The 22,297-nt window shown below is 42.5% G+C and overlaps 1 protein-coding gene across 2 annotated transcripts in view; it reads left to right on the forward strand.

The window, feature by feature from the left end:
* Positions 1 to 16,391: 16,391 nt before the first annotated feature.
* bcl9 (BCL9 transcription coactivator) overlaps positions 16,392 to 22,297 on the forward strand; it is a 172,992-nt gene continuing 167,086 nt past the window's right edge. Inside the window, exon 1 of one of the 2 annotated variants that reach the window (XM_084320919.1) lies at positions 16,392 to 16,522. The gene's annotated coding sequence lies outside the window, so the exon portion shown is untranslated. Of the gene's footprint in view, positions 16,523 to 16,741; positions 16,913 to 22,297 lie in introns of those variants that run through there. The other variant, XM_084320920.1, reaches the window with a different exon arrangement.

A 22,297-nucleotide genomic window follows, 5' to 3' on the forward strand; every position in this document is an offset into this window, starting at 1 on the left:
GCAGAAATAGCGCCGAGATATGGGGTGAGCTACTGGAGCTCCCCCTTTTTATTCCTTTTAAGGTTTTAATTTAAAAAAATGTTATGCATGGATATTTCACAAGTGGGGATGCCGCACAACAGATTGGTGTGTGTTTGTTGAGATGTATGGCTTTGTTTAATATTTTTTTGTATTCAACTATCTTTTCATGATCTGGGAGAGGACTGGTGAAGCTGTGAAACATCGGAACAGGATGTCTGAAAGAGCTAAGTAGTGCATTGCACATTTGTGTGGATTTTTCAATGGTGTTTCTCTTACAAATTGTTAAATTGATGTGTAATCGGAATTTGCATATGTGCTTTTGTCTTCACAGCTCAGTATGAGGGGGAATGCAGAACAGCCCAGGACACATGATCAATACATTACATTAAATACGACACGGTACAGTGAAATTTCAGTTTGTTTCCTGTTTCTTTTCAGTCCAATAGTGGTGATTACCGAAAAGGGGGGCGGAGGATTCTTATGTACATTTGCCCCCGCCTCTACAGGAACCCCTGAGGGGGGGGGGGGCAGGTTGGACTTTTGTGGACAGATGTGGTACGCAGGTTTTGGAAAAAGTCCAGGCTAAAAGAACCGTCTGCGACAGGTGGTCATGGGACAAAAAAGATGACTAGACCTGAGGCATGTGACCTGGCCTGAAACATGGCTGCGGCTGTTAGCTGCTAAGCACAAAGGAGGGTGCGGAGCCGGTCTGAGGACTGAGCAAGGAAAACGTGTGGGCAAGATCCTCTGGGTAATGTGATATTTGGTTGGGCTGTGGAGAACAGGGAACATGACTGAACAGATACTGATGGTCTTTGTTTTGTGCACATTTGATTTGGTAGGATGCACAAACAGAGGGCGGTTAGGTTAGGACACAACGCAGGGATGGGAAATTACATACACATAGATTAGGGAGTTAGACGCTAGGAAGTAGTGTAACATTTTTCGCCTTGGTTGTTTGTCTGCCTTTCCCTGCCCATGTAGCTGTGGAGACGAGGAGGTAATTGTATGACCAGGGTTGGTCATAAGGGGGGAGGATAGATGAGAAGCGCAATTGATGAATTATGCAAATGTGATTGAACTATTCTAAGAAAAATTCAGAGAACGAATGTAAAGTGAATATTGTGATACTAATGTATGTTTTCTCTCAACCAGATCATCTAAGAATGTTGGAACAAACTTTCCTGTAGATTAAGAATACTGGGTTTTAAATTTGTGATTTTAGATTCAATTTGTGATGTTTAGATTACATTTTTTTTTAATTGTTTTTAGCATATTCAAAGTTTTTGTTTAAAAAGAAAAAGTAGGATGGCGGTTAGGTGGCCGAGCGGAGATTGCGTTCGTCACCAGCCCCGGAGCTGAGCTGGATTTGCCTGTTCGAATCCAGCTCACAGCTCCGGGGTTGTCACCAGCTTGGCTGGCCGTCTGCACTGATACAATTGGCTGTATCAGAGGGTGGGAGAAGCTGGCGGGGTGGGTCCGGGTCGTTGTAAACAGCGACTCCTACAGTTCGGTCGGGGCGCCTGCTAAGCGCGGATTGGACGTGAGGGGGATAGTGTGGTCCTCCCACACGCTACGCCCTCTCAATGAGAATCCGCGCTGCCAGGTGAAAAGAAGCGGTGATTGGCTGGACGTGTGTCGGAGGAAGCACGTGGTAGCCTCCACTCTCCCAGATGATCTGACTGTGGGGGGTAAGTGCGCAGCGACCAGGAAGGGACTGGGAATTGGCATACGACTAACATTGGGATGGGAGAAAATCGGAGGAAAATGGAGGGGGAAAAAGACCAAAAAAAAAAAAAAAAAAAGTAGGCCTCTGGCTAGGAGCCCTGAGGAACAAAAGCCCATTGATGATATGTACAAAGAATAATGAGAAAAATTGAAAATTAAGAAAAATTTAAAATTATGATTTTTGTTATTATGTTAAACTGGATGGTTAGTATGTATAGAAATCAAGTCAATGTACTGGTTTATGACAATATTAATTGCCAAAGGGAGGAATGTGGTAACATTGACTGTGTATTTCATAACTAATATGTGTGTATAATTAGAAAAACCATAATGCAAAAGTCTGGTGTGCCCTAAGGAGTGATACTAGAGACAGTTGCATCAGCAGACCAGCCCAAACTTGATAACAGAAGGAACAATCACTCAACCCCCACTCAGGCAATGGCTAATCTATAGAACAAACAAACACCTTCCCATGGGATGACAGTTGCACCAAAAAGCAGAAGGCTAAATGAAACAATTATAGATTAGAGACAAAATACACTGTTACATCATCACTGAAAACTGCAAATATCTGTTTATAATGGCTAAATTCAAAGAATGTCTTAAAGTACATATATGATATGAGAGAGTAGATCTTCCCACACTCAGTGTGGAGAACTGTGTGACTGAGGACTGTATGTAAATGTAAGTGATCACACCCCACTAGGAACAAAGGAACTGAAAAGTCACACTCAGCACTAGCAGATTTCAGCAGCGATAGCAGAGACCAGATAGCTGGCTCTGATAGGATGTTAAGACTGGAGCTAACTAAAACAAGATCATATTAAAAGGAAACTGACTTATTAGATAAATGTCATTTAGAATGTCACCTGATTATGCAATTTGGTATTAAAATGTAAGCAAAAGAGTAAAACTGTGATAATACTGGAAGAGTGTAATTCATATACACTAGAGATACTTTGTAAAATGTTTATGGGAATACCCCTCTGTTTGCTGAAGAAAGACCCCAAAGAAGAAGACAGGGGGGGGACCGCCCCCAGAAGACAAACCTGATTGGACCAAACGTACTACTAGACTGCTATTATTGGTGGATATCAGAGTATATAACAGAGAACGCATTGTTACAGAGACAGGCCAGACCCCCCCAGGGGGTTCTGCGTCTCTCTACCACCCACCCAGAGACTGCTGTTGCCATTACATGTGAGTAAATCATGGAAACACCACTGTTGTTTTAGGTTAGAGTAACATGTACAGACAGATCCCTATCGGTTGACCAGATTTGCTCATGTGTAATGCTCAGTAGATTCTCTATTTCATTTGATAAACATGACTACTGTTTATGTACAGACTGGGTTTGATGTGCAAACCTTATCAAGCCTATGTACAACATAATTGATGAACTATGAAATAATCCTTGTATGTAAAAAACAATCTTCTGAATTCACTCTGAGCCCTTTGGCAAATAAATCAGTTGAGTTGAACTATAGTTCCTTTTGTCTGGCTGCACAGTTTATTTCTCTACTCAGTAGAGAAGACCATTCTATCATTATGATCTTTCTTCCTTTCCAGGTAGCAACCTCATTGTACTGTAAATTAACCTTAGAAATGTATAGAATATACGACAGTGGTTACCTGTGTTGAACTAGTTAATTTTTTAGAAAATAAAAATATATACTGGATTACTATTACGACTACTACCACTGCCAATACTACTGATACATCCCTATTGGCAAACTTTATATTAAAAAAAAAAAAAAAAAATTTAAAGAAAATGTTCAATCTTTTTTTTTTTATTATAAAACTGTGACGGGACCAATTAGACTGCCAACGAAAATGATGACTAAATATGGTCGTCAACGAAGCTTTTCCCCCTGACTAAATCTAGACTAAACTAAAAAGACAAAATCGAAACTAAAACTGACTGAGACTAAAATGCTCAGACCTGTAGTTGACTAAAACTGACTAAGACTCAAATGAAAAATAAATGAAGGTGACTAAACGAAAAAGGAGCATTTGACACATGACTAAGACTAAAACTATTGGTTTGATTATGTCTTATTGTGTATATATGTGGAGCACTTCTATGCTCTATATGTATATATATATTATTTTTGTACAACCAGGGGTCATGTCTGCTTCACATGGGCTTTGGAAACGTTCGGTTCACTTGACTGTTTTTGTTATTTTAAGACTGGTGAGGGTCTTTAACTGTTTACATCTCGTTATGGGGGGAGTGAGGAGAGGGGCGTCTACATGAATCTATGATCCCAATAGAAATTCATGTGAATTTGACTGACTGTAGCGGTACATAGAATTGCATTACAAGAGAATAAAATGCCTTTTTTTTTCATTAACAAAAACTAGACAAAATGTCATCCATTTTCTGCGACTAAATCTAGACTAAAACAAAAAAGACAAAATCGAGACTAAAACTGACTAAGACTAAAATGCTCAGACCTGTAGTTGACTAAAACTGACAAAACGAAAAATAAATGAAGGTGACTAAATATGATGAAAAGTTGAAAACGAAAAAGGAGCATTTGACACATGACTAAGACTAAAACTAAAATAGCTGCCAAAATTAACACTGATAGATACTGTGTGTATATAGATACTGTATGTAGATACTGTATGTGTGTAGATACTGTATGTGTGTAGATACTGTGTATGTAGATACTGTATGTGTGTAGATACTGTGTATGTAGATACTGTGTGTGTAGATACTGTGTATGTAGATACTGTGTGTAGATACTGTGTGTAGATACTGTGTGTGTATATACTGTGTGTGTATAAATACTGTGTGTAGATACTGTATGTGTGTAGATACTGTATGTGTGTAGACTAGATACTGTGTGTATATAGATACTGTGTGTAGATACTGTGTGTATATACTGTGTGTGTAGATTAGGGCTGACCCCTATTAGTCGATTAGTCGAAAGCTCGAAAGGAGCCGTAGTCGACTAGGCAACCTCTTAGTCGAATACAAAAACAATTATACTTTTTTTTTCTTTTTTTTTTCCAAAAGAAAAGAGGCCTAGAAGCGTGGCTAACGCTAATGGCACATATACCAGAGGCTAACTGCCTACGAAAACAGGCACAGAGGCACTGAAAGAGGATTTCACCCATCTAATTGTAGCACCCTGAATATTCGACTATTATTCAGAAGTGCTGACTTGCCTTTTATCTCCCCTTTGTGCACAAAGACTAGTTTAACTAGTTTCCATTGATATTCTCTCGAACAATGACACGAGTTTCTCCTTCTCTCACCGGCTGGAATATGGATTATAAACAGTAAACTGAATCATATTCAATCCACCCAGTTCTCTTACTGTGGGGCTAGTTGGCGGTACCAGCAGGGGGCGGCAGGTGGCAGGCGGAGCGCACAAGAGAGGGATGGAGGAGAAGCAAGTCAACTGAAACGGAAGTGGGAAGAACCAGCCTCTTCGGCGTTGAACGTGAACCGGGTTGTTGAGCCCCATAGTGGATCACGCGGGTGAACGTATTGAACTTGGATATATTACGGGTTATACTAGAAATATAAGCGTAGTAGCGTGTTGCATGTCCCCACTGAATAACCCTAGTGATACAACGAGTTATCCTAGAAGAACGCGGTATAGCCAAGAGTTGGCTTATGTTAACGTTATCCCCTCCAGCGAGGTGCCCAGCCAGCGTGGCTTGAAGATGACTGGTGGTTAGAGGCACCCTGCGTTGTTGTATGTTTCGGCTAGCAGGAGGGCTGTCTAGGACCCACAGAGTAGCTTCAGTTAAGGTAGCCCCAGATTATTATTGCGCGTCAACCCAACACCGGCAGCCAGCAGCCTGTCTTCGCCGGCGGTCTACATCTGCTCTGCAGGTCGCCATCACCCAGCACGCGCCTCCAGCCTGCTACTGCCTCCCTGCCTACCCCATCTTGCTGCTCTTGGGACGAGAGCGCGCGTCGGCTATCTTACTACCCACGGACGAGTGGTGGTGAGATTGAGGCCGCCATCTTGGTTGAGTACAGTGGCGCTTTGAGTGCCAATATCCTATAGTACATTGCACCGTGTGTTGCGGCCTAAAGGGCGAAGAGAATTGTTGTTTGAACCGAACGCTAACAGCAGCGTGGAGGGGCAACCCCAAACATTAGAAGCCGGCTTTAGCTAGGACTTTTGTTTGGTAAAGTGGGCCCACCTTTTCATTTTATTTAGGTGTAATAACGTGCATGTTTATCCATATTAAATTCCCATTCAGCGAACCCTTTTATTCCTTCCCCTTGTCCTCCCTTCTCCCCCCATATTTGGGAGTACTAGAACAGTATATGTAAACCCTTAGGGAAGGTATTAGTACTGTGTCTAGCCCAGACGTGGGCAGCACTTAGTCTGTTTACAGCAAGAGCACTTGGTGCCTAGGGCGTAATCACATAAATACCAGACTGTAATTATTGTGTAACAATAACAATGGTGCAATAATAACAAACTGAATGGGAGCATGTGTGTGTGACTTTTACTGAGCCTAACTCTAACCCTTTTTGATGCAGGTAATATTATTATTATTTAACCCTTTCTCCTTCCAGTCATTAAGGTCTCTAGTGGTCATCGAGGGAGGGTACTGCTTGCGGGAGGAACAAATCTATTTATGCATATCAGTCACTAGGTGTGGGAGGGTTAACGGAGGTATTGAGGGAAGTGAGAGCAAGTTGGGGAGTACTGCTGACCGCCCCGGAGAGGCGAGGAAGACCAGAGTACCAAACCAGGTTGGTAAATCCCGGGCCCCATTCACTCCCACTACCGGGCCCCAGTTTGACGCTCCAGGCCCAAAGACGAGGGTGCAGTCAGACGGAGCTCTACTGCGTCCAGCTACCTTGTGACTGCCAGCAACCGTTCCCACAAAGCAGGGATAATCCACCCTGCTACATAATGAACACACTAGACTAGACAAATATCAAGATGTATCCATCAGTGGACCAATTGCATGCTTTTGCAGAGGACAAGAAGCCTTCAGTTGACTCCTTCAGACATTAAGCACCCCCCACAGCCCAAATGGAATGATACAAATTTAAAAATAAAATAAAAATAAAAATATTAAATATATTATACTTTTTTCTTTTTTTTTGTCAACCAATAGTCGACTAATGGCACATTTTGGCCAATCATAGTCGACCATCCAAATCCTTAGTCGGGGACAGCCCTAGTGTAGATACTGTATGTGTGTAGATACTATATGTGTGTAGATACTGTGTATGTAGATACTGTATGTTAGGGGTGGACGGTATGGTCTAAAATTTATATCATGGTATAATTTGAAGCATAGACGGTAACGGTATATATCACGGTATCATCGTTTTTGATAAAAAAAAAATTTATTTTATATAATTTTTTATTTTTTTTTATAAAATATATATATTATATAATTAGACTTGTACTTGTATTATCTGCGAGACATCGCCACCACGCAACAAGCTCCACTGTCTGTGTGTTTATCCAGCACGCAGGATTCTCTGGAGCTGCACCTGGACCTATACTAGAGTAGCCTCGAGCAGAGCTACGGCCAGGATTCTCCGGCGCTGCACCTGGACCCTATTGGCATAACGTTACTTAACTGTGCTCAGGAAGCCCTCAGCTCGAATACGCATCGAATCAGTGTTATAAGACATTGATATCAGGAGCTATCTGTAGCTACTGCTAGCCGGATATATAACGTTAATACAACGCCTCAGTGAATTATTTAGTTCAATGGGACATTTCGTTTTGAACGGTGAACTAACTTGCGCTAACGTGAGCTAACAGGTAGCATACACGTCTCTCTACTAGACTTTGTGGAGCGTTTGTTGATGTCAGGAGCTATCGGTAGCTGGCCGACTAGATACCGTTCGGTTAGACAATGCCTCATCATGTATTAAACTAAAAGTGAATAGTTGATTTTGTAACGGTAGCTAAGCTAACGTTAGCTCAGGGAGACGCCGCCGTCTTCCCGTGTCTATACGTTACTATATGAATTGAAAATGGGGGACCCTGATGGAAACAAGACAAACGTCTTTCTCAGGTCTGCATCCCCTTAACAATTGTATGTATTGAGCCGTACTGTATTGTACCCATTCTGCAATCTGTTAAATAAAGTTTTCATTCATTCATTCCCGTCCCACTAGACTACTAGACCCGTGTTTACATGCGTGCGGTAGGGGCTGGCACGCCCACTGCGCGAAGCCTCCTAAATAACTTTTTCCAGTTCGCACATATCTATTATCTATGACTAATTCTATCTATTTTTAGGGGCAAATGTGAGTGAAATAGTCGCGCTGTGGTTACATGACGTCATTGCTATTTTAGAGCTGCCCTACCGGTTACACGGTATAGTCAAAATCCATACCGTAGAGCAAATTCATACCGTTTATACCGTATACCGTTTATACCGTCCACCCCTACTGTATGTGTGTAGATACTGTGTATGTAGATACTGTGTGTATATAGATACTGTGTGTAGATACTGTATGTGTGTAGATACTGTGTATATAGATACTGTGTGTATATAGATACTGTATGTATGTATATACTGTGTGTAGATCAAATCAAATCAAATTTATTTGTAAGGCCCTACAACACACGTTAATGTCCCCATGGGCCGGACACGTCTTCTTTAAACAAGTCAAGAAGAAACATAACAATAAGTCAAGAACAAAACAAGAACACCATAAGGTCCAACAAATTTAAAATAAATGCAAATAAATGAATGAATGCAAACACTCCCAGACATACCCCACGCGAAGGTAAGGAAAAACTCACTAAAACCTAACAATAGGTAAAAATACACCACAGGCAGTGTGGAGGAGAGAAACCTTAGGCCATGGTTAGACTAGTGTATTTGTGGCGTTTTTTAATACGTTTTTGAATACGTTTCATGTCCCTATTACACAGAAATGCGTTTTTTGGCGTTTTTTTGTGGATACGGCTGAAACGCAAAATTGTGTTTGCGTTTTGGAGAAACGCTAAAAAACGCGCAGACAACAGCGTGTAGTCTGCATGAGCCGTTGTTTGCGAAAACGCCCATGCGCATGTAACAGAGGCAACTCGCCCCTGCCACGAATTCGACCATGCCTAGAGTGGGAGTCGAACCCCAGGCGTCCGCACTGCGGGCGACATCACAAACCGTTGCGCCAAGAAAGGAATTCCCTCCTAAGCGCTCAGTTTGGATGCCTCTGGGGAGTGAGTTTTACACCCGTTACACTCACCCCCCCTAAACTCACACCACCCAAGGCATCCGGGTCACGGCACCTGTGTAACAGAGGCAACTCGCCCCTGCCACGAATTCGACCATGCCTTGAGTGGGAGTCAAACCCCAGGCGTCCGCACTGCGGGCGACATCACAAACCGTTGCGCCAAGAAAGGAATTCCCTCCTAAGCGCTCAGTTTGGATGCCTCTGGGGAGTGAGTTTTACACCCGTTACACGCAGTAGATACCATCTGCGTGCCCTTCCGGTGACAGAGAGCTGTCCCAAACCAAATAGCTGCAGCTACTATGTGTTGTCAAGTTATTGTTATAAGGACCCCAGTCCAAGCTACAACAGTCTGCATTCCCTTAACAATTGTTTGTATTGAGCCGTATTGTATTGTACCCATATGCAATATGTTAAAGAAAGTATACATCCATTCATTCTGCTAGCATTACCGATTGGCACTGCCACTGGATAACATGAGCTAGTGTTAGCTATCAAACCCTGTTAGCTCAAAGCTCCTCTTTCAACTTAACAAGCATTAAACAAAATGGCCCAGTCATCTATTCACCTTTGTTTAATACACACAGCGTTGTCTCTAATGTTATCTAACCACTGATAGCTCCCGATATCATCAGTTTGGTGCTGGCTAAGTAGCGTGAGCTAACGTTAGCTTCTAGCCACAATGCTATACTGTTATAATGGCAAATTCCATTGACGTTAGCATGCAGCTAACAATGCTACCGATCGTTTTTTAGACTAAACTATCCGCTCTTGGTGGTCACTTGTGTTGATGTTAGTTTTGTTTCATCAACAAATGACAGGCAGAACACACAGTGAATGTATCCGTTTTGTTTATTGCACTTTTATTAGGCTTTGCTGAAAAAGAATTGCTGCATTGAGTAAATAGGCAAGATGGTGGCGCGGCATAGGCGCCTGCCTTATTGACATTTTCTTTGCTGGAGCTTCCAGGAAGTGTATTGGCACATTCAAGTTCTGATTGGTTGAAATTGCCTTCATGTTTGCCACCTACTGCCACCTACTGCTTTGGCAGTATACTACATCAGTGTGCTCGGGTGACAAAAACGAAAAAAAAAACGCATATGACAATGATACGAAAATGAAACGAAAGGTGTAACCGCACCCTTAGAAGGGCCATTCAAGGGGGGATCTCCCTTCTTAGATGTCGGTGATAGTAGTGTTGCAGACTGACAGTTGGTAAGCATGCACTCATGTGTGTAGTTAAACACAGATGAGTGCATGCAATAGCAACTGAACATTTTGAAAAATTAAAGATAGAGCTGATAGCGATAGCAACTGAACATTTTGAAAGATTAAAGATAGAGCTGATAGCGAATCTATTTGAGGCACAGGGGCGGCGCAAAGAGGGTCACATCCTCCCCGTCTTAATCACGGGACGTTCAACACTCCGGTCATCGCTCCGAGACAGCCGTAGACAGGGAGATAATGTATGTGTGTAGATACTGTGTGTATGTAGATACTGTGTGTATGTAGATACTGTGTGTATATAGATATGTGTACTGTGTGTATGTGGATATTGATTTAGATTTATTTTGATAGTGGAGTAAAAGACAGCATCCAAGGGATAAAAACATGAACATTGTGTGTAGATACTGTATGTATGTATGTATGTATGTATGTATGTATGTATGTATGTATGTATGTATGTATGTATGTATGTATGTATGTATGTATGTATGTATGCAGTGCCCCAAAGGCAACAAATTTAATTAAAATTTTTATACAGCCAACATACTCCTAAACAATAGCGCTGCCCGAGGCTGGGCACACAGATACAGTCAACATATTCTTAAATAGTAGCGCTGCCCGAGGCTGGGCACATGACACAGTCAACGCATTCCCAAATAATAGCGCTGCCCGAGGCTGGGCATATGATACAGTCAACGCATCCTTAAATAATAGCGCTGCCCGAGGCTTAGTGGCAATGCACCTGCACAGTCGCACACCCGGCAGCAACAGGGAAAATGCACAAAACACCCCCGGAACCTGACAAACAAGCCCAAAGCCAGATAGGTAGATATAGAGAGAGAAAGAGAGAGAGAGAGAGAAAGAGAGATATATAGATAGAGAGAGGGAGAGAGAGCGAGATAGAGAGAGAGGGATAGAGAGAGCGAGAGAGAGAGAGCGCGAGAGAGAGAGCAAGAGAGAGAGAGAGCGAGAGAGAGAGCAAGAGAGAGAGAGAGCGAGAGAGAGCAAGAGAGAGAGAGCGAGAGAGAGAGAGCAAGAGAGAGAGAGCGCGAGAGAGCAAGAGAGAGAGCGCGCGAGAGAGAGAGCGCAAGAGAGAGAGAGAGAGAGAGAGAGAGAGAGAGAGAGAGAGAGAGAGAGAGAGTGAGAGAGAGAGATTCACGGCGGGAACAGAGCAGACGGCACCAAAAACTCACCCTAACGCAGAGTCAGGTCCAAGAGGAAGGAGACGACCGTGGAGAAAGTTCACCAGTCCCATCATGATATTGTCCCCCCCGTTGGGATGAACCCGGGAGTCCGCTCCCAGTCCATCCGCCACACGTTAGCACCCGACAACGTAGCCAACGCTAGCTAGCGTTAGCTAACGCTAGTTAGCTGTCCCTGCCCCCAGCCAAGCTACTAGCCGACATAGCTATAGCCTGACTGAAGGTTCCAACACGCAATAACTTTCATCCTCAGTCCATCCGCCGAACGTCCTCCCCGTCCCGGCACAACCCAATCACCACACCCGGTACCGACAAGCCCACGGCACGCAGTGCCATCTCCTCCGCTCCGATGCTGCACATCTGGTTCTCTTGGCCAAGACATCTACTCGCTCCAGTGGACAGCGCCAAATAGATCCTGTACCTGGCTATACCCCCTCCCCTCGTGGATAATACCGGTCTTCTTCACATCTCTCTACCGACTACCAGACCGACGCCAACCAGCTCCCCCTAGTGTTAGTCCTCCCACCCCACGATGCTTTGCATAAAAGTAATTGAATGAAACCAATAGTATATCTGCAGTCGCAGAGCCGCAGAGCCCGGAACACTATTCTACAAACGTGTCTAATGTGAAATATATAAGCATGTAAGCAAAACTAGATTTTAGGTCTGTGATGGAAACTGATTGTTAACATTCTATTTATTTTTATTTTAAAAAATAAAAATAAAAAAAATTATAAAATATTTAAAAAAAAAATGCGAGGCCCCCCTTCCCGCGAGGCCCTGTGCGACCGCACTGCTTGCACACCCCCTGAGGCGGCCCTGTATGTATGTATGTATGTATGTATGTATGTATGTATGTATGTATGTATGTATGTATGTATGTATGTATGTATGTATGTATGTATACTATGTATGTAAGAATAGTATGTACATAATGTATGTATGTAGATACTGTGTGTAGATACTGTGTGTATGTAGATACTGTGTGTAGATACTGTGTGTATGTACTGTGTGTATGTAGATACTGTGTGTATGTAGATACTGTGTGTATGTAGATACTGTGTGCAGATACTGTGTGTATGTAGATACTGTGTGTGTGTGTAGATACTGTGTATATGTAGATACTGTGTGCATGTATAATAATATATAATAATAAACTGGACTTTTGAAGAAGTACATACTTTTAGTATATACTTTTGTAGATACTATATGTACTGTATGTATGTAGATACTGTGTATATGTAGATACTGTATGTATGTATTTACTGTGTGTAGATACTGTATGTATGTATTTACTGTGTGTAGATACTGTGTGTATGTAGATAGAATAGAATAGAATAGAAATACTTGTATTATCCCGTGGGAAATTTGACACTGCAAATCGCTCAACATTTAAACATTTAGACAGAACAGGTCACAAATTAGAATAATAAAACAAATCAAATCAAGTTGCCTAGGATAAGAGTAGAGTAAAATAGAATAAAATGGAATAAAATATACAGTAAATAAATACAGTAAAAATATACTGAGAGGCATCATAGCAGCATGGGGGAAGGGGGGGGGGTACAGGTAGTAAAAACAACACAAGCAGTGTAAACAAATAGGTCAATATAATTTACTATCTAACTAACTGAAATATACATTATTCACAGTATCACAGTATCCACATAAGGTGCAGTATGCCTAAGGTAGTGTTATTGTCCTCCTTGGGTTCCTATTAGTCCTAGGTCAATGTCTGGCAGCAGTCGCTGTCCCCTGTGTGTAGATACTGTATGTATGTATTTACTGTTTCAAGTTTCAAGTTTCTTTAATAGTTGTCATACAGAAGTACAGAATACTTTCATACAAAATGCTTCTTACTGTTACGCTCCAGAGACTGTGCTAGACAAGATAGTATCAAACATAGTATACGTGTAATTTAGAAGAAGAAAAAGAGGTCACAGTGTTCGGTATAGACATATGTACAATGTTCTGAGTTACCATATAATATACAATACTATGCAGTGTACTAATGTCTAGTGCAAAGCAGAAATGGGATGAGGTACAATTTAGGTACAATTTACAGTAAGGTGTACGAGTTGTAGTGCAATCCTTCATCAATAAATATAAAGTGTGGGGAGTGGGTGCTACAGTGTGTTTGTTTAAAGTGGGTGTGTGCTATAAAGTGTGTGGAGTGGGTGCTACAGTGTGTTTGTTTAAGTGAGTGTGTGCGTGTGGATGTGTGTGCTATGTGCGTTTGGTGGTTGTTGTTGTGTAGTGTTCATTCATTGTTCGTTTAGCAGCCTGATGGCCTGGGGATAGAAGCTTCTTCTGAGTCTTTCTGTGCTCGCCTTGAGACTCCGGTATCGCTTGCCTGACCGCAGCAGTTCAAAGAGGCAGTTGTTCGGGTGACTGGAGTCTTTAATGATTCTCTTAGCCTTGCCCTTGCAACGCTTGTTGTAAATGTTCTGGAGGGTGGGGAGCCCCCCTCCAATTGTGCGTTCGGCTGAACGTGTCACTCTTTGTAGTCTGCTTCGGTCTTGTGCAGTGCTATTCCCAAACCAGGAGGTGATGTTGCCGGTCAAGATGCTCTCTATTGTACATGAGTAGAAGTTCTTAAGGATCTTCTGACTGACTTGGAACTTCCTTAGGCGCCTGAGGAAGTAGAGGCGTTGTCGTGCCTTCTTCACAACACTGTCAATGTGTGTGGTCCATGTCAAGTCCTCGGATATGTAGGCTCCGAGGTACTTAAAGCTGTTGACTCTCTCAACCGGTGCCCCGTCGATGCTGAGGGGGCTGTAGTCCTTGACCCCCGACCTCCTGAAGTCCACAATCATCTCCTTTGTTTTGCTGACGTTCAGGGAGAGGCTGTTTTCCTGGCACCATCCCTCCAGGACCTTGACCTCTTCCAGGTAGGCCCTCTCGTCGTTGGCAGAGATCAGGCCCACCACCACTGTGTCGTCAGCAAATTTGATGATTGTATTGCTACTCCGCTGAGCCACACAGTCGTGTGTGTACAGGGAGTAGAGGAGGGGACTCAGAACACAGCCCTGGGGGGCCCCTATGTTGAGGGTGATGGATGAGGAGGTGCAGTTGCCTGCTCTCACCACCTGGGGTCTGCCAGTCAGGAAGTCCAAGACCCACTGGCAGAGGTCATAGTTCAAGCCCAGGTCCCTGAGCTTGGCTATGAGTATGGAGGGGACTATGGTATTGAATGCCGAGCTGTAGTCGATGAATAGCATTCTCACATAGTTCCCCTGCCTCTTGTCCAGGTGTGATGCTGCTGTGTGCAGCACAGTGTGTAGATACTGTGTGTATGTATTTACTATGTGTAGATACTGTGTGTATGTAGATACTGTGTGTATGTAGATACTGTGTATGTAGATATTGTGTGTAGATACTGTGTGTAAATACTGTATATATCTACATAATATGTGTATAGGTAGATACTGTATGTACAGGTTGATAAGATCATGGTGATTGAGTAATTATTCATGACCAGTCTTTGCGAGGAGCTAATGTGTGTAAAAGCTACCTGCCACATACTGTATGCACGCATATAAAAACACAAGCACTTATACAGGCATATTCACGTGTACACACACAGATGCACATTTGCACAAACACATGCAGTCACACAAGCACACGTACATACATACACTTGCATGAGTGCACACACACAGACACACACACACACACACATAGACTCATCAGAGCGAGTGATTCAGATATATGAGGAAGAGTGAAACATTAAGAACATGCAAAGCGAGAGTGGTCCTTGTCAATATTTAATCAAGATATATTTAAAATAAAATCGAAGCCAAATGCGTAATCACTACAAGAGGCCGGGGATTGAATGAATTGGCATACATTATGATGTGACCTGTGTGTACTATCATACATTATGAGGTGACCTAGTATGTACTATCATACATTATGATATGACCTAGTGTGTACTATCATACATTATGACATGTGTGTATGATCATACATTATGAGGTAACCTAGTGTGTACTATCATACATTATGACCTGTCTGTACTATCATACATTATGACATGTGTGTACTATCATACATTATGACCTGTGTGTACTATCATACATTATGACCTGTGTGTACTATCATACATTATGTGACCTAATGTGTACTCTCATACATTATGACCTGTGTACTATCATACATTATGTGACCTAATGTGTACTATCATACATTATGTGACCTAATGTGTACTATCATACATAGACCTGTGTGTACTATCATACATTATGACCTGTGTACTATCATACATTATGATGTGACCTGTGTACTATCATAAATTATGAAGTGACCTGTGTGTACTATCATTGCATTTATGTGTGTGTGCTTGTGTGCACATGTGTGTGTACTATCATTGCATTTATGTGTGTGCACACATGTGTGTTTGTTTACTATCATTGCATGTATGTGTGTGCGCACATGTCTTTGTTTACTATCATTGCATGTATGTGTGTGCATGTGTCGGTTTGCTGTGTTCTTGTGTGTGCGTGTGTGTATCTAGTGTGCACCTGTGTCTGTTGTGTGTAATATCATAATATCATAGGTATGCAGCAATCTTCATTAGAGCCATTAGCTATTTCGTTCTGTATTAACGCTCTACAAACTGCTTGCAAAAAAACCCTAGAGCTTAATGGAGTAGAATGAAGAGGCAGTGATACATTTAGGGGATATGCTCTACCTGTGTGTGTATGTATATATATATTTCTGTGTGTGTGGCCTACTAGGTAAGGTAGGCTACAAGGTAAGCCCATCTAAGGCCTACTTTTACACTGTTTACAAATGCAATTCCCTTCTTTATTTCAATATATTACTCTCACTGCGTACCGTGTTCTCTGTGTTTTTTGGGGGGGGGGGGGGCATTTCTGTCTGCCTCCCCTGTCCGACAGCAACATTCTCACTGGCACACAGACCTGACCTAGAATTGCTACTTAGAATTCGGGCTAAACCAACGCGCTGGAACGGGTGGGGGGAGGGAGAGAGAACGACAGGAAATCTTGACTGGATGTAATGGAGTAGGACCACTGGAAGCTCGGGCGAATGGGGGGAGACATTATTTCTATTTTATAATGTTAGCGTGATAATGTTGTGATGCGAGATAAGTGGTTAGTATAGACCCTCGGCCGTCCAGTAGACATCCCAGGTGAGTTTGTTCGGGGAGAAAGTGTCTCCTCCTGGCCGCGGCGCACGCGGGTCCTCCTCTCCGGGGGAACATCTCCCACTCTCCGGTATCCGTTCTTCTCCGCCTCAGCCTCTGTCCCCCGAAGGCTGGCTCTCCAAGCCCCGTGGTGGTGCTGGTGTCGTCTGGCCTGTTTGATAATAGCGGCGTGTCTGTTCGCCTCGGAAACGGTGGATTATTATGATTATCATTATGATTTAGAATGCTTGTTTCGGAACGGCGGTGTGTAGAACGCGCGGAGGAATATAGTATTTGAGCCCGTTATACCGGAGGAGCGCCCGTGCTTCTGTAACCGAGAAAAGGGATTACAGTGCAGCAGCATGTTCTACATTCTTCAACACGGTCGGGCCTTCGGTATTGTATTTCCTTCCCTGAAAACGTGTTTAATGTGATTTGTATAAAACGCGCAGCAGATTCGAGGCCTCGGCGGCTTGATTGTGGTCCGCGAGCCCGTCTACCGAGCCGTTTAATTGTTACATTGTTACCGAGAGAACTTGATACATTTCACCTACAGCGCTAGCCGTGGGAGCGGCCTTTGTTTTGTTTTTAAACGTATCGTTATGTTTGTGTTTGTGTGCTTTGCGCCTTGGCCGCCGCCGTCGTTGTTCTCGGTCTCAGCCGCCGTGAGTGCCTCCCTCTCGGGGAAGACTTTGTTTGCGCTGGCCGAGGCTCCATGAAGTCCTCCCTTCCCCCCAGCTCTCTTTCTCTCTCTCTCTCCCTCTCTCTCTCTCTCTCTCTGGCGAAACAGGAACAACTTCTTTTAGGAAAAAAAGTTCCTGGAGTTTGAAGCGCCATGGAATAGTTTGTCCGCCAAGAGCTTGTCCAGTGAGGCGCTGAGATTGGAGGGAGGGGGGTTCTGTTCTGTGGTGGTTTGTGTTCATTTTGGAGAGTCTTGGCTTTGTAAAAATACCTAAATATTATTTTCCTTTTTACGATTGTCTTGTATTCATATAATTCAGTTATTCACAACGTTATAGGCTTTTGCTGCTGAAGGTGGTTTACACTGAGGTGATGAGAGTAAGACTCACAATAGGGCATGTAATGGAGCCTATTGCATTTAGTGAAGGTCTGATTTGGGCTAAATGTGCTGTAGGCCTGTGTGCATGCACACACACACACACACAAAGTTGAGTTTGATAACCAATATGCCTAACCCATTTGTTTCTCTTGTACCAAAATGCTTTGCAAGGACTGATCAAATTCCAATAAACGTTTATTTAATAGTGCAGACACAATTCAATAAAGGGTTGTCTTGATATGTAGACAGCATTTGCTTTGGACTGTTAACTGCATTTGATTGGAATGATAGTAGAATCACACATAAGACACTTTTAGCTTCCTTATAGCTTTGGCCTGCGAAGGAATTGTTTGTACCTTAACTCACGGTCTCTCCATTCTACCACTGCTATCTGGGTCCCTGTGTTTTCCTCTGGTGATGCATGGAGGAGTGGAGTGGAGGGACACTGCAAACTCACAGAAAAGCCCTTAGTGTTATTATTATTATTATTATTATTATTATTATTATTATTAGGATACGTCATCATCTTGTGTCCTGTAGTCTGCACATGCAGATGATTAACCCTTTCACTACCACACTTACATACTGTTAACCTTTCACTACCACACAACAGAAGTTTAACCTTTCACTACCACACTACAGAAGGTTAACCTTTCACTACCACACTACAGAAGGTTAACCCTTTCACTACCACATTACAGAAGGTTAACCCTTTCACTTCCACACTACAGGTTAACACTTTCACTTCCACACTACAGAAAGTTAACCCTTTTCACTACCACACTACAGAAAGTTAACCCTTTTCACTACCACACTACAGAAGGTTAACCCTTTCACTACCGCACTACAGAAGGTTAACCTTTCACTACCACACTACAGAAGGTTAACCCTTCACTACCACACTACAGAAGGTTAACCCTTTCACTACCACACTACAGAAGGTTAACCCTTTCACTTCCACACTACAGGTTAACACTTTCACTTCCACACTACAGAACCTTTCACTACCACACTACAGAAGGTTAACCCTTTCACTACCACACTACAGAAAGTTAACCCTTTCACTACCACACTACATAAGGTTAACGTTTCACTACCACACTACAGAAGGTTATCCCTACGAGTGGAGGGACACTGCAAACTCACAGAAAAGCCCTTAGTGTTATTATTATTATTATTATTAGGATACGTCATCATCTTGTGTCCTGTAGTCTGCACATGCAGATGATTAACCCTTTCACTACCACACTACATACTGTTAACCTTTCACTACCACACTACAGAAGGTAAAACTTTCACTACCACACTACAGAAGGTTAACCTTTCACTACCACACTACATAAGGTTAACCCTTTCACTACCACACTACAGAAGGTTAACCCTTTCACTACCACACTACAGGTTAACACTTTCACTTCCACACTACAGAAGGTTAACCTTTCACTACCACACTACAGAAGGTTATCCCTTTCACTACAGGTTAACCTTTCACTACCACCCTACAGAAGGGTAACTTTTCACTACCGCACTACAGAAGGTTAACCCTTTCACTACCGCACTACAGAAGGTTAACCCTTTCACTACCACACTACAGCAGGTTAACCATTTCACTACCACACTACAGAAGGTTAACCCTTTCACTTCCACACTACAGGTTAACACTTTCACTTCCACACTACAGAACCTTTCACTACCACACTACAGAAGGTTAACCCTTTCACTACCACACTACATACTGTTAACCATTTCACTACCACACTACATAAGGTTAACCCTTTCACTACCCCACTACAGAAGGGTAACTTTTCACTACCACACTAAAACCTTTCACTTCCACACTACATAAGGTTAACCCTTTCACTACCACACTACAGAAGGTTAACCCTTTCACTACCACACTACAGAAGGTTAACCCTTTCACTGCCACACTACAGACGGTTAACCTTTCACTACCACACTACAGAAGGTTATCCCTTTCACTACATAAGGTTAACCCTTTCACTACAGGTTAACCCTTTCACTACCACACTACATAAGGTTAACCCTTTCACTACCACACTACAGAAGGTTAACCTTTCACTACCACACTACAGAAGGTTAACCTTTCACTACCACACTACAGAAGGTTAACCATTTCACTACCACACTACATAAGGTTAACCCTTTCACTACCACACTACAGAAGGTTAACCCTTTCACTACCACACTACAGGTTAACACTTTCACTACCACACTACAGAAGGTTATCCCTTTCACTACAGGTTAACCTTTCACTACCACCCTACAGAAGGGTAACTTTTCACTACCGCACTACAGAAGGTTAACCCTTTCACTACCGCACTACAGAAGGTTAACCCTTTCACTACCACACTACAGCAGGTTAACCATTTCACTACCACACTACAGAAGGTTAACCCTTTCACTTCCACACTACAGGTTAACACTTTCACTTCCACACTACAGAACCTTTCACTACCACACTACAGAAGGTTAACCCTTTCACTACCACACTACATACTGTTAACCATTTCACTACCACACTACATAAGGTTAACCCTTTCACTACCACACTACAGAAGGGTAACTTTTCACTACCACACTAAAACCTTTCACTTCCACACTACATAAGGTTAACCCTTTCACTACCACACTACAGAAGGTTAACCCTTTCACTACCACACTACAGACGGTTAACCCTTTCACTACCACACTACAGAAGGTTAACCTTTCACTACCACACTACAGAAGGTTATCCCTTTCACTACATAAGGTTAACCCTTTCACTACAGGTTAACCTTTCACTACCACACTACATAAGGTTAACCCTTTCACTACCACACTACAGAAGGTTAACCTTTCACTACCACACTACAGAAGGTTAACCTTTCACTACCACACTACAGAAGGTTAACCATTTCACTACCACACTACAGAAGGTTAACCCTTTCACTACCACACTACCAGTGATGCCACAGATTACTTGTAAAAATAATCTGATTACTGATTACTCCTTTAAAAAGTAATCTAGTTACTTTACTGATTACTTGATTATCAAAGTAACTTAGTTACTTTGAAAGTAACTAGGTTACGAAGTCGTCGTCGTCCCCCCTGCTGCTGCCACAAGAATGACAACAGTTTTCTTTTTAAATAATGCTTTATTGAAAGTGCATATGTCATAAATCATGATTGGCTGCTCAGACAGGTCATCATGAGACGTCATCAGCCATCAGGCCATACTCCGGTCTAGCTGACTGTACCGCTGGCTCACTTATCAGCATTATGAGATAGTAACTAAATAGTAACTCACAGCCACTTGGAAAAGTAACTGTAATCAGATTACTGGCTTGTAAAAAGTAACAAGTTAGATTACTATTTACTGAAAAGTAATCAGATTACTGGCATCACTGCACACTACAGGTTAGGGCTGGGCGATAAAACGATAACGATAACTATTGCGATAAATTATTTCCTCGAAATAAACATGAAACGTGGTCGCAAAGTTTCGATATATCGATTTTCCAAGCTTGGCTCCGTTCAGCCTCGGCTCAGCACACTCACTAACAACAACCAACGTTACGTGATGACGTGCTTACGCACAACAGCTAACAACCAATCAGTGAAGGAGATGGCCGAGAGCGAAGTAGACCCGGAAGGAGGTAGGACTCACTCAACAACAAGGCTTGCTAGGCTAATTAGCTTGCACGGCGATGTTTTATATATTTACGTGCCGAGTATGTGTGTGGCGTGAATTCTGAGGCCACGTTTATAGTAGTGGGGGTATACAGTTGACGTCGTTTCAATATATTGTGGCGGAAGAGAGTATTTTAGTGTCATATTTAGCACATTGTCATGGAATACACCGCTTAGATACAACAGGCTGGCTAGGATAACTAGCTTGCACGGCACTGTTTTATATATTTACGTGCCGAGTATGTGTGTGTTTTGAATTCTGAGGCCACGTTTATAGTAGTGTGGGGTATACAGTTCGTTTCAATATATTGTGGCGGAAGAGAGTATTTTAGTGTCATATTTATTGTCATGAGATACTCCGCTTGTCGGCTAACTGCTAACGTGCGCGGACTGATGACGACATCAACTCGACTTGAGACATTCGCAGCAGCATAAGAAGTTAATTAAACTTGACAGACATTATATCGACGATAATTATCGATATCGAATTATATGAAAATAATTTTATAATTTTATCGTGATAACATTTTTGGTCATATCGCCCAGCCCTACTACAGGTTAACACTTTCACTTCCACACTACAGGTTAACACTTTCACTTCCACACTACAGAACCTTTCACTACCACACTACAGAAGCTTAACCTTTCACTACCACACTACAGAAGGTTAACCCTTTCACTACCACACTACAGAACGTTAACCCTTTCACTTCCACACTACAGACGGTTAACATTTCACTACCACACTATAGAAGGGTAACCATTTCAATACCACACTACAGAAGGTTATCCCTTTCACTACAGAAGGTTAACCTTTAACTACCACACTACAGAAGGGTAACCCTTTCACTACCACACTACAGAAGGTTAACCCTTTCACTACAGGAGGTTAACCTTTCACTACCACACTACAGAAGGTTAACTCTTTCACTACCACACTACAGAACGTTTCACTGCCACACTATAGAAGGTTAACCGTTCACTACCACACTACAGAAGGTTAACCTTTCACTACCACACTACAGAAGGTA

Source organism: Notolepis coatsorum (genome assembly GCF_963971535.1).
Source record: "Notolepis coatsorum genome assembly, chromosome: 8".
Classification (NCBI taxonomy): domain Eukaryota; kingdom Metazoa; phylum Chordata; class Actinopteri; order Aulopiformes; family Paralepididae; genus Notolepis; species Notolepis coatsorum.